The 13,815-nt window shown below is 44.7% G+C and overlaps 2 non-coding genes across 2 annotated transcripts; one reads left to right on the forward strand and one right to left on the reverse strand.

The window, feature by feature from the left end:
• The first annotated feature begins 4,920 nt into the window (after positions 1-4,920).
• LOC126947253 (U1 spliceosomal RNA) lies at positions 4,921-5,084 on the forward strand. Its single transcript, XR_007722986.1, has one exon. It is a non-coding gene; the product is annotated as a U1 spliceosomal RNA (small nuclear RNA).
• Positions 5,085-13,011: 7,927 nt separating this feature from the next.
• On the reverse strand, positions 13,012-13,085 carry TRNAR-CCU (transfer RNA arginine (anticodon CCU)). The gene has a single exon. It is a non-coding gene; the product is annotated as a tRNA-Arg (tRNA).
• Positions 13,086-13,815: the final 730 nt, after the last annotated feature.

The raw sequence follows: 13,815 nt of genomic DNA on the forward strand, positions 1-13,815 counted from the left end.
GAAGGTGCTTATGAATCTGCACTTCTTAAAGTTGACATTCTCCATTACTGCTAAGATCTCACAAAACTTACTAAGAACTCTACATTAACAAAGGATTCCTTTCATAACAAACTCCTGGGAGAAGAAAATATCAAAAAATCACGGCCTATAACCTGGAGATGTTGTTGTACACTGGAAACAACATCAGATAAAATATTCCCCCCAAGACTGTTGCAAGGACCACATCGGGTATTATTATTTTATGTTATTTTTTTGAGATGGGATCTCATTCTGTTCCCAAGCCAGAATGCAGTGGCACAATCATGACTCACTGTAGCCTTGAACTCCTGGGCTCAAGTCATCCTTCTGCCTCAACCTTCCAAATAGTTGAGACCACAGGCATGGACCACCGCACCTGACTCACGACAGTGTTACTGACCAATCTGTGCCGGTAAACTTAAGGTGTTGACACATGGATTAATGTTTCTCTTGTAAAAGGCAACCCTACCAGGGTTGGACATCTGTCAGTGGAGATTTTCACTTAAAGGCAACTTGCAATCTTCCTGACAGAGATGGCAAGTAGCTGACATCTGTTGTAGTCCGCTTTTGCCCAAGATACAATTCCAGTGCTCACTGCACCTGAAAGAGTTAGTCTCTTTTTCTGTTGACTGGAATACATACACTGTTAGGGATCCTTTAAGGTGTAGGGGTCCTCTCTTGGAGGTTTTGGTGAAATCACCCTATACGTATATTCTCTAAAAATACAACACACTAGTCCTATTGCGTGTATGTGTATATACATATACATACATACATAGCAAAATGCCTATGATCAGATTGTTGTTTTACTGTCCCTAATTAATTTGATTATAGCAGGGAGGGATAATTCTCTGATCAGAATCTCACAAACCATTGCACTATGGGAAATTTAACAAGGTGCTGGGTTCGCCACCTTAAACCACCAACCACTTTTGGCCATAATGACCATTGGCACATCCTGTGCTAAATTTTACCTGTATTCCTCCTGATTGCACTCATGATGCAACTCAGGGTCATATCAAGCAAAACCTGTTTCATTAAATCTTTCTGACTCACCCTAACCTTCCTGCCTCGTGTCTCAGTTTAACCCATCATAATCGTATTGTCAAAATAACTGCCTGTAATCCCAGCACTTTGGGAGGCCAAGGCAGGAGGATCATTTGAGCCCAGGAGTTTGAGACTAGCTTGGGCAAAATGGTGAAACACTGACTCTACAAAATATATACAAATTAGCTGGGTGTGGTGGTGCCCACCTGTAGTTCAGCTACTCAGGATCATGAGGTGAGAGAATGACTTGAGCTCAGGAGTTCAAGCCTGCAGTGAACCCTGATGACGTGACTGCACTCCAGCCTGGGCAACAGAGTGAGACCCTGTCTCCAAAAATAAATAAATAAGCTGGGTGTGGTGGTGTGTGCCTGTAATCCTAGCTGCTTAGGAGGCTGAGCCATTGAGCCTTGGAGGTCAAGAGGTCAAGGCTGTACTGAGCTGTGATCTTGCCACTGCACTCCAGCCTGGGAGACAGGAGTGAGTCCCTGTCTCAAAAAGTAATTATAATAAGAATAAAAAGTACAAAACCAACCAGACAAAAAATTAGTTCACTCTGAAACGACAGTGGTAAACACCATGATGTTATTGGAAAGTTAAAAGAAAAACACTCCCTCCTGCTATCAGGATCCAACCTGCCCTCTTGCTCTAAATTTCTGACCCATGGTTTAAATGCCCAAAAAGCTGATGTACTCAAATTATAGCACACTTCCCTGTTCTGCACCAGCGTTTATTTTTGTTTCTTGAAAAGATCACCATCCATGGCCCTGTAAATGTCTAAAGGCATGGAATGATGACGTGCAATATCATAATTGTTATGTATTTCTCATTGTTTTACTTCTGAGAAAACTAATTTCATGGTATTCTGAAGACTAGAGACGATTCAACAAGTGACAGCAACTGTAGACTTCACTGAGGCCTCTGTCTCTCTCTCTCTCTCTCTTTTTTTTTTTTTTTTTTTTTGCCACTCTATGATGCCCTTTTTCTTTCTTTTCATTTTTTTTTTTTTTTTTTTTTTTTTGAGACTGAGTCTCACTCTGTCACCCGGGCTGGAGTGCAGTGGTGTGATCTTAGCTCAGTGTGGCCTCAAACTCCCAGGCTCAAGCAATCCTCCCACCTCAGCCTCCTGAGTAGCTTGGACTAAGGTGTGTGCCACTACACCTGGCTAATTTGTTGCCATGTTGCCCAGGCTGGTCTCAAACTCCTGGACTCAAGCAATCCACCCACCTTTGCCTCCTGAAGTGCTGGGATTACAGGTGTGAGCCACCGTGTCTGGTTGTAATGCCCTTTCAATTGGACTTTTGGGCTTTCTTAAAAATTCCTCAGTGAGGTGGCTCCTTTCCTCCCTTGTCCCCTGCCTGAGATAGGACTATCTGGGAATAAGCCTTTCTGGCAAAGAGGGACACCTTGACTGAGCTTCTGATCATCAATGCTTTCAAAAAGAAAGATTTAAAAAAACTTTTTAAATCTGAGGAATGTGAGCCCTTTCAAATGATCAGGCCCAGAGAGATGTTAAACCGAGATGTCAACCCCTTCCTGTTCCTTCCTTTTGAGCTGCACTGAGCTGTGTACTCATCTGTTGAAACTGCTTGTTATCACCTCAAGTAGCTGTAAATTATCCTAATAATGCCACACACCAATCACTATACCCCATACCCTATAACTTAACAACATATAGCCAATCACCAATCAGTGTTATTTCTGTAAACCAATGAGAATTCCTGACAGGCACTTTCTATCAGCCCACTGTCTGTCCCCGCTTTTGACCTTTAAAAACCTGCTTGTGACAAAGGCCAAAGGGAGCTCAGATCCAAGGTTCTTTGGGTGTGAGTCTTCCAGGCAACTGTCTTCACGTTGGCTCAAGTAAACTCTAAATTGTATTTTGTGCTTCAGCCTCTTTCTTTTAGGTCAACATGTTCAACAACAGTCAAATGAATAAATAAGTTAATGTATATTCATACAAATAATACACACAGAAACAAATAACCATATGAATGAGGTGAAAAATTCATAGACATAAGACTGAGTGAAAGAAGTCAAACCTACTTCTGAAACTGCCTTTGCAAAAATTATAACTGGGACAATTTTCATGGTGAAAGAGATCTGATCTAACTGATTCCATCTTGTTTCTAATGTCCAGGCTGTCCTTGTTCATCCCTGGGCACAGGCTGAAATAACTTTGGGAGGAACTTAGTTTAGGGTTTAGCTGTGAGAGATAGTATCCCCCTTCCTGCCTGAGGACTAGACTGCCTTTGCAGGACTAACAAATTAGCCACGAGATTAAAAATTATAGTTTAGGAGTCATGCAGCCTCTGGCTGCAAGATTCTAAACCTCTCCAAATTGTTCCTGGAGATCACATCATTATTGGAAAACCTAGGATGAGTGCTTGACGTATTTTGCCCACCTTTCACTCAATGGATCAGGTGGCATCAGCTAGATTGATAACCTGGCTCATCTGGTCTTGTGGCCCCCACGCAGGAACTGACCCAGTACAAGACAACAGCTTCAGCTCCCTGTGATTTCATCTCCAACTGATCAATCAGACCTCCCAACTCACTGGCCCCCATCCACCAAATTATCTTTAAAAAAACTGGTCCTGGAATGCTTGAGGAGACTGATTTGAGTAAAAATAAAAGTCTGGTCTCCCACACAGCCAGCTCTGTCCAAATAACTCTTTATTGCAATTCCCCTGTGTCAAAAAATTGGCTCTGTCTAGGCAGCAGGCAAGGTGTACCTGTTGGGCAGTAACACTCCTGCCCCCCCAAACCCACTACACACTGTATGACTCAGTTTATATGAAAGTAAAGGGCAGGAAAAACTTGCCTGATAGATTTGCAGAGATGGGGTGGAAACCATTAATAAGTCTGTGCAGCAGTATTGTCAGAGTTTGGTGTTGTAGTCTACATATTAAAAGTAATCAGTTAAACACCTGAAATAAAATTTCCCCCAAATATGTTTGCCAAATTTGGATGACTTTGTTTCTGTCTTTGCAGCATATAAAGTGTTAACATGAGGTAAGCGCTAAGGTCTAGAGAAGGCAGTGGAAGAGATGACAAAACGACTCCAGCACCATGCTGAGTCCAGTGTGCTCTGCTGGGGCAGCACATTTTTGTACATTGCTGTATTTGAAAAAAACCTACAAGATTCATGAAACTGGACAACCGTCTTTATAACACTCCTAGTGATAAAACAAGTAAGGATGGCTGGTTTGCAGTCATCTGAGCAGCCTGTCTAGTTTCACAGATACGGTTTCTCTCTGATATTGAACGACTTCTAATTTCAAGCAGAAAGCTACATCACAAGGATAACCGTATGTGAAAAGAACCCGTTTTCTGTGTAATCCTAAACTTTCTAGTTTGCGCATTAAAAGCCATTATTTGAAGAAGAGAGCACAGGCTCCAGCTGGCAGTCAAAGGGGGTCCTTGGCATCACAGGCTAAGAACCTACTTCTTTGGGAGAGAGCAGCGGCGGGGAAGGGAGGGGAAGGAGATAGAGGCAGGCGTCACTTCCTCCGCTGGCTCCGGCAGCGGGTTGGTCGGCTGAGTGGCGGAGGGTGGGGCGGAAAGAGCAGACGGGACCGGGAAGGGCGCTGTCGGTGACATCACGGATAGGGCAATTCCTATGTAGATGAGGCAGCTCAGGGGCCGCTACTTCGCCAAGAAGGATGTCTCCTGCTTTGGGAGCAAGTCCAGGACCGCCGGTTGGACGTGAGAGTCCCATCTGTGTGTCAGGGCTAGGAGGACTCGGAGTGGCATGGGGCGGGGCGGGGGCGACGTTTGGAGTCCGGGGGGACAAGTGACCGTGTGTATAAAGGTTGAGGCGTATGGAGCTGTGGCAGGGCGGAGGTGGGTGAACTCATACTTACCTGGCAGGGGAGATACCATGATCACGAAGGTGGTTTTCCCAGGGCGAGGCTTATCCATTGCACTCCGGATGTGCTGACCCCTGCGATTTCCCCAAATGTGGAAAACTCGACTGCATGATTTGTGGTAGTCGGGGACTGCGTTCGCGCTTTTCCCTGGTCTCTGTAGTGCTAAAAGCAGGTTGTATGCGAAGGTCTACCTTTTGCTTTTATTGGTGTATAATCTCGGTGGTGTCGTGTTATTTTTATAACCAAATGGAGGGGAGATACGAAGTGATAATAAGTCTGCGTCGTTCCAGCCGCAAGAGAAATAAGAAGCATCAGCCTGTTCCTGTTTGACAATGATGTTCCTGTTTAACACAAGCTGAGTAGCTCGAAGGCCGCACATCTTTCTTTCTGCATGAGGCTACTTATTGTAGAGATTGGTCCTATGGTTTCCAGCGTCTTGCATTCTCACGCTGTGTAAAAATCTTCGTGTTTTCCCCTAGCCCCCAGTCACCTTTTACACAGACTCTGCTTCTAACCGCAGCCCCCACAGGAGTTTATAGGATTTCTGTGCTAGCGGGGAATGTGTTCTCACCTCATAGAGCCAGGTACAAACTACGCAGACGGGCGCTGTTCCTTGGATGAAAGCAGGGCCTTTGGGGCTCTTAGTGTCCCCCGTTGGGTTGTATACATAACACGCTTACTTTGTGGAGTGGAACAGGTCTGCCGGCGCCCAGGTGCCCTAACGCAATTCATCCCGAGGCCGCAGGTCTGAACCGCAGTCTCACCTGTCTTTGCGAAAATGCGCTGCGATCCGCCCTGAAATACAAGGCGGGAAGTTTATGAGGAGGTCCGGGTCCACTATCTCCTGCCGTTTACATGTCTAGTCTTTCTTCAGACTTCATTCAAGTGACAGCTTTCTTGTTTGATGTCTCGCTTCCACATCCTACGTCCATTGCCAGGCAACTTTCTAAATAGCACCCCGACCCATCCTTCCCAACCCAAGCCGCCTCTTCCTATCTCTGGCGCCAGTGTCCTTCCCTGTCCCTCTTTCTTCAAGCCCTCGCTTATCACCTTCATGGACAGAAAATACTTAGCTCTCTCAACCTGCGGTTTACACCTGACACGCATGAGTACCCTGGCAAATTCGGACGTTTCCTTAATACCCCTTCTCAAATGGCATTGTAAATTCATCTCCTTTTAACTCCCAGAAGTATCTAATTGGTTTTGTCCCTGCATTACATGATCACGAGAATTCCACTACAGAAGAAAATCCCAGGCCTAGTGATGGCGGTTCTGGGCATTTTGCCAGCCTCTCCCAGGGTGTGTTTTCTGACCCCACCCACTTCTGATCTGTAATGTCCTGGTCAATAGAAACTACCTGGCCCAAACGGATAAGGCAAGGAGGACCACGGCGGGAAGGCCTATGGTGTCCTCTGTTGGCTACCCTGGGGACGGCACGCATAGATCCGCTTGTCCCGAGAAGCCTCTGCCATCCCGATCCGGGTGCGGTACAGAAATCCGCCGCTCCAAAGAAAACGGGCTAGAACTCACAGGACACCCGGCAATTGTTCTGGACACTGCGAGTGGAAGCCGTACGTCCTACGGACTGATCTAGCTTGAGGAAGACGAGCCATTTACTTCTAAACCCCAGCAGCGACAATGCCTTGCTCAAATATGAAATATATGAACCAAGACCGAAAACAACTTTCATTGTGTTACTGATGAGCAAACGGGTTTTTAGAATGTTTAAGAAATGTCCCTTGTTTCGGGACCGGCATCACTAACGTATGCTTGGGATTCTGATCGAAGAGTTTCTGAGCGAAAAGCAGCCCACCAATCCAGTGGCTGGAGAACTGCTTGGATATTGGCTTTCCAGGCGCATCACAAATACCGAGGTTCTGACAAAGACGTGAGCTTCTGCCTGCCTTTGGGAAGGCCTTCTTCCTGTCCTGGCGCTGCCACTTGCCTTCTGTTTGATCTTGGGCCACGTCCTTCAATTTGCTAGGCTTCAAGTTGGAAAGTGTTACAGGAAAATAATAATAATGTGCAATTAGAATTATTGCACGGATTACAGGAGATAGTCTAATAGTACAGCTAGCATCGTGTGTGGCTTATGTTAAGGATTTGCTGATAGGAAACAATATCCCAGATAAAGTTTTTTCCCCTTAATTATGAAATATAATAAAGAAAATTGTGTAGACTTCTGCTTCAGGCCTCAACTTTTTTCAAAAAACATTTTGAATGAATTTTGCACTTGTGAAGGTGACATCCTTTTACAAAATAAGTTAATACTAAAGAATAACGAATGGAATTTACAAAACATAGATTCACAACAATAACTTGTTCTTAGCAGCTTTGTTTACAATAGTCCCCAAACTGGAAACGGTTCATATGCATCAAGAGGTGAATGGACCTATTGTGATATATTCATCCAATGGAAGATGGGACAAGTCATGGAAACATGAAATAGCATGGGGTGAATCTCAAAAACCTCATGCCGAATGATGAAAAGAGTGCGTTCTGTATGGCATCATCAGGCTGAATTTCTAGAACAGGTGAAACTAACCCATATAGTGACAGAAACTACATCATTGATTGCTGGAGTCAGAGAGTAGAGGGGACTGACTGCAAAGGGCACAAGAGGACCTTTTGGAGTAATAGACATGTCATCAAATTTGAAATGGATGCATTGTACCATATTCAACCAATGCCTTAATCAATTTGATTGTAAAAAGTAATAAGAACAATAAAAAAAAAACCACTGCAAGTTGGGTGCGGTGACTCATGCCTTTATCCTAGCACTCTGGGAGGCTGAGGCAGGCGGATCACCTGAGGTCAGGAATTTGAAACCAGTGGGCCAAAATGGTGAAACCTCATCTCTACTAAAAATACACACACAACACACACACACACACACACACACACACACACAAATTAGCTGGTGTGGTGGTGTGGGTGCCTGTAATCCCAGCTACTCGGGAGGCTGAGGCAGGAGAATGTCTTGAACCTGGGAGGTGGGGGTTGCAGTGAGCCAAGCTCGTGCCACTACACTCAGGTCTGGGTGACAGAGTGAGTGATGCCACACTAAAAATAAAATAAAATAAAATAAAATAAAATAAAATAAAATAAAATAAAAAAAACAACAACGAAAAGAAAAAGAAAAGGGCCGGGTACAGTGGCTCAAGCCTGTAATCCCAACACTTTGGGAGGCCTAGGCGGACGGATAACGAGGTCAAGCGATCAAGACTATCCTGGCCAGCATAGTGAAATCCCAACTCTACTAAAAATACCAAAATTAGCTGGGTGTGGTGGCGTGCACCTGTAGTCCCAGCTACTTGGGAGGTTGAGGCAGGAGAATTGCTTGAACCTGGGGGAGGCGGAGGTTGCAGTGAGCCGAGATCACGCCACTGCACTTCAGCCTGGGTGACAGAGCAAGACTCCATCTCAAAAAAAAAAAAAAAAAAACAGAAACATAACAAAAAACACTGCAAATCATAATGTCTTCTAATTAGTTTTCATGTAGGTTTTAGCTTTAGAAGATTCCTTTAGAAAAGTCTCTCGAAATGTGATTGAGAGTTCGGGAATTCCTTTGTTTCTGTCTTTTTGTCTTCAGTTAAATTCATGCACTATTAAATGGAATATTTGTAAAATAAAAAGTACAGTCTAGGCTCAATTTTACAAAAGCATATATGTATATGTGGAGATATATATATATATAAAAAATAACTCCCATATATATATAGCTTTCTTTATTGTTCTATTTTTTCTTTTGTGGGGGCGTGGGGAGGGACAACACATTCTTCTCTCTATAGATATACCAGAAGAACATGACTCGATCAGTGTTGCCCTAATGTTAACAAAAGTTATTTTGAACTTAAGGTAATCAGAAATTTTACATATCTGCACTTTTTCTGTATTGGTGGTATGGTCTATGCTAAGCATGTATAATTTTGTTTTAAAAAGTGAGAGTAACTTTAAAATTGTTTGGAAGACAAATATGTACATGTGCGAACAGTACTTAATTCCAGGTGATGGGAATATGGATGACTGGTTATCTTTTTCTTTCTGTATCTTCTATATTTTTATTTTTTATTTTATTTTTTATTTTTTTATTTTTTTTTTTGAGACGGAGTCTCGCTCTATCGCCCAGGCTGGAGTGCAGTGGCCGGAGCTTAGCTCACTGCAATGCTCCGCCTCCCGGGTTCACGCCATTCTCCTGCCTCAGCCTCCCGAGTAGCTGGGACTACAGGCACCTGCCACCTCGCCCGGCTAGTTTTTTGTATTTTTTTAGTAGAGATGGGGTTTCACCATGTTAGCCAGGATGGTCTCGATCTCCTGACCTCATGATCCGCCCGCCTCGGCCTCCCCAAAGTGCTGGGATTACAGGCTTGAGCCACCGCACCCCGGCCTCTTCTATATTTTTAAATGGAAAACTCAGTGACCTGGAAGTGAAAGAACAGATTAGATTTGGAAGGGGTGTGGGGCAGGTGACAGGAAAATGTAAAGAGAAGGACAAACCCAGTTCTGGCAGGACCCTGTTTAAGTTGAAGGTTTCTGGGGAGCAGTTGTTGGGATAAAAAGGAAAATGGGGAGGCAGGAAAATCATGAAAATATTTAGGAGAGTGTATTGCCTGTCTCATCATTCCTCCTCCTTTTGTGTGTCTTCAAAAGAAATACACAGACTTACATTTCTTTTCAAGCTTGCTTACCATTTGTGTTTCTCTTTTATTAGTGTAACTGCCCGGTAGATTTATCTTGCTGGTTGCCCAGAAAAGCCAATGGAGCTGAGAACAGCAGGCTTTCTACAACAGAGAAAGAATTTAATAAAAGCAGATGCAGCTGAGGGACCAGGACAGGGGTTTATTATTACTCCAATCTGCCTCCCCCCAAATTCAGAGACTAGGGTTTTGTTGTTGTTTTGTTTTTCGGATAGTCTGGCAGGCAGGGGGCTGGGGAATGGGCAAAGCTGATTGGTTGGTTTGGGGGATGAAATCACAGTGTCAGAGCTTGTTTACCGCACTGAGTCAGTCCCTGGATGAGGGCCACAGGACCAGATGAGCCAGTTTACCGGTCTGGGTGTGCCAGCGAGTCCATCATAAGGCAGGTTCTGAAAAATACCTTGAACACCCTGTCAAATCTTAGGTTTGATACCAATAATGTTATATAAAGGCACAGTTGGGGAGCTTAGGAATCATGAGGCTTCTGGCTGCATGGCTCCTGAGCCATAATTTCCAATCTCGTGCCTAATTTGTTAGCTTTGCTAAGGAGGTCTGACCAAGAAAGGAAGGGGTTTGTCTCAGGAATAGGTAATCATCTCTGTTTCAGAATTAGACTTGGAACTAAACTCCTCTCATAGTTAGCCTGGCCTATGCCCCGAAATGGACAAGGGCAGCTCAGAGGTTAGAAGTAAGATGCAGTCAGTTAGGTCAGATTTCTTTCACAGTCATAGTTTTCCTATGCCAGGTTTTTCTCACTGTCATAATTTTTGCAAGGGTGATTTCATTAGGAGCAGTATAAACACAGTGGTTCTGAGAATGTCCTCTGGAGCCAGGCTGCCTTCACTTCAAATCCTGCTTTCAAATCCTCCTTTGCTGGCTGAGTGACTCTGGGCAGGTCACTTAATGTCTTTGTGCATCTCAGTTTTCTCATATGGAAGATGAAGGTGACGGTGTGACCTCTGCCTGAGGTAAGGACTAAATGAGTAAACATATGCACATCATCAACTGTGTGTGACATGTGGCACTTTGTGATTGATTCAGGCACGGTTGATGATGTGCATATGTTACTCATGTGCATGTTAGCTCTTGTATTTTGCCTGCAACACTGCACAAAGAGCAGATGTGATGAAAACCGGTTTGCACGGAAGTTATAGCCATGATACTTTGCTGTGGCCGTGCACCCTCCCACGGAGACTGCAGTAATCCTCTCACCAGCAGTAACCTCCTGGGCTGGGAGATCCCAGGAAGGCCCCTCAATCTCCAGCAGGTTTGACCCTCAAGGAGCTTCAGGGAAGGAGCTAGAGAAGTATTTCTATCTGGGAGGAACTGGGGAGCTTATTAGCTCATCTGTTCAGCTTATACACAGGGGAATAATGATTCAATTTCTTGCTTCAAATCTGCCCCAATAAAATGTTTATAGTTTTATAATGAAATACATTTGAACATGTAAGGGAGGAAATATGACTTTTCCTCACCCAGCCTAGGTTCACTGCTGAGAGACCCTTACAGCAAAACACAGACCAACAAGAGAAGAGCATGTGTATTTATTGAATGTAAGATTTACATGACCGGAGTGCCTTCCAAAGAAAATGAAAGCCCATGGAAACAGCTAAACCTCAGGTTTGGTTTGGTTTTGTTTTGTCTTGTTTTTTGTTATTTTAACAGTAGTTTTATTGAAGAATGGATAGTCACGGAGAAGTATGATAAGACAATAAAAGTATGATCTAACAGTAACCAACTGGGGAAAATGTAGCCGGGCCTCTGTGTTCAGGCTCTTGTGTCCCTGTGTCTTCACACTCCAGGAATCACCTTTCCTTGGGTACAGAGAGGGCACCTCTCACATAAGGGTTTTATAATTGGCTTCAGGGAAGAAGGGGAGGGGGTGGTGACAGTGGACCTTCCTGCTTCTTGTTTTTTACTCAAATTTTCTTTAGCATAAAATATTCAATACCCTAAGATGTTATATATTTTTGGAGTAGCATGTCCTGAACCCCATCATGCCCATGCAACAAAACCCAGTCATTGAAGAGCAATGACTACAAATTTTTTTTTTTTTTTTTTTTAGACGGAGTCTTGCTCTGTGGCCCAGGCTGGAGTGCAGTGGCCGGATCTCAGCTCACTGCAAGCTCCGCCTCCCGGGTTTACGCCATTCTCCTGCCTCAGCCTCCTGAGTAGCTGGGATTACAGGCGCCCGCCATCTCGCCCGGCTAGTTTTTTGTATTTTTTTAGTAAAGACGGGGGGTTTCACCCGGGTTAGCCAGGATGGTCTCAATCTCCTGACCTCGTGATTCCGCTCGTCTGGGCCTCCCAAAGTGCTGGGATTACAGGCTTGAGCCACCGCGCCCAGCCGACTACAAAATATTTAAATTCAAAATACAAATGATGGCCAAGAGGGGTGGCTCATGCCTGTAATCCCAGCAGGGAGGTGCAGGGAGGCCCAGGCATGGCGGATCAGTTGAGTTCTGGAGTTCCAGACCTGCCTAGACAAAATGTCAAAACCCCATCTCTACTAAAAAATACAAAAATTAGCCCAGCACATGGTGCACAACCTTGTTGTCCAGCTACTTTCAGGGGGTGGGGAATGGGTGGGCTGAGGGTCAACTGAAACAATATTTACAAATGATTTTTTTTTTTTCCTATAAGGCTAGTCAAGTGAAACAGTGGAAGTGGAGAAGGAACAAAGAAACCTGTAACTGGTTGTGATCACTTCTTTGTAAACAGGAATGAATTTTTTATGCACTATACTCTGTTATCACATTTCCGTATGCTGCAAAGCTAGTGGTGAACAGCAGAGCCCTGGTCCCTTCCTACACTTATCTCTAGGGATAAACAAATTTTAATGCATAGCAGCCTACCTCTGCATAACTATTGTTACTCTTTGACTGTCCAATTTTCCATCCCAGGCCCTGCAGTCCAGCCTGCAAGAGGAAACGGGATTTGTGTTTTCCTTACCTGCCAGTCCACTCCAAGGAGCCAAGAAGGCGTCCTCTCACCCCCCACTCCCGCTTGTCCTCCAAACTGAGCCCCTCAAAGACTGCGGTGTTTTTCAGTCCTTCGTTAAGCGCTCTCAGCCCCAAAATATGAAAATGAGAGCGATGGTCCTGAGTGCCTGGAGCGACATCTTAGTTAGTTCCCAAGGCCGACCCATCAGGAACCTCATCCCAAGTGCTCTGAAGAGCAGGAGAGAACATTTTTTAACTGGTAGTGTCCGAAAGGCGTCTTCTCCTTGGGGCAGGGTTCTGACGGGACGATGGGGAGCCCCACCGTCAGAGACTCGCCTCTCAGAGCTGCTCAGGCTCTTCTTCCCCGGGTCCCGCGGGAGCTCGGCCGGGGCGGCGGAGGATCTAAAACAGGGCATTACCGGTCCTAATTAAACAGAAAGGTTCCACCGAGACTCGAACTCGGATCGCTGGGATTCAGGAGTCCAGAGTGCTTACCATTACACCATGGAACCTCACGATGCAAATTTGCTAAAGGCATCTGCATTCCTAATAAGTAGCAATAAGTTCCCACCCACCCATGTCACTCCACTTGAGGAAGGTGGAGCAGCAGGAAGGAGCGCCATCCTTCTTGCTTTCTCTCCGCTCTCTCCTTTGATCGACTTCTGTCATTTCATTTGCACCCCGGAAAATGAGGCAAAAAATCCGCTGTGGGTTTAGGGCCAAGAAGGAGCCCCTGAAGCCTTGTTCATAGAGTTTCCTTATGCTGAGGTGAAAATTTCCTTCCTCTTTATTTCTCTCTCATCTTTCTTTCTCTCTCTCTCTCACTCTTTCTGTTCTCTCTCTCTTCTTTTCCTTCCTTCCTTCCTTCTCCCTCCCCTTCCTCCCTTCTTTTCCTTCCTTCCCTCTCCTCCCTCCCTCCCTTCCTTTCTCTCTTTCTTTCTTTCTTTCTTTCTTGTTTTTCTTTCTTTCTTTCTTTCTTTCTTGTTTCTATTTTTATGTTTTTTTTTCTTTCTTTCTCTCTCTCCTCTCTCCTCTCTTCCTTCCATTCTTTCCTTTCTTTCTTCGTGTTCTTTCTTTCTTTCTTTCTTTTCTTTCTTTCTTTCTTTCTTTCTTTCTTTCCTTTCTTCTTTCCTTCTTTCTTTCCTTTCTTTCCTTCTTTGCATTGAGACAGAGTCCTCCTTCTGTTACTCAGTGGTTGTTGAGTGCAGTGCAGTGCAGTGGGCCATCTCCCCTCACTGCAAC

The sequence above is a fragment of the Macaca thibetana genome, unplaced genomic scaffold (genome assembly GCF_024542745.1).
Source record: "Macaca thibetana thibetana isolate TM-01 unplaced genomic scaffold, ASM2454274v1 unplaced_scaffolds14, whole genome shotgun sequence".
In the NCBI taxonomy this organism is placed as follows: Eukaryota; Metazoa; Chordata; class Mammalia; order Primates; family Cercopithecidae; genus Macaca; species Macaca thibetana.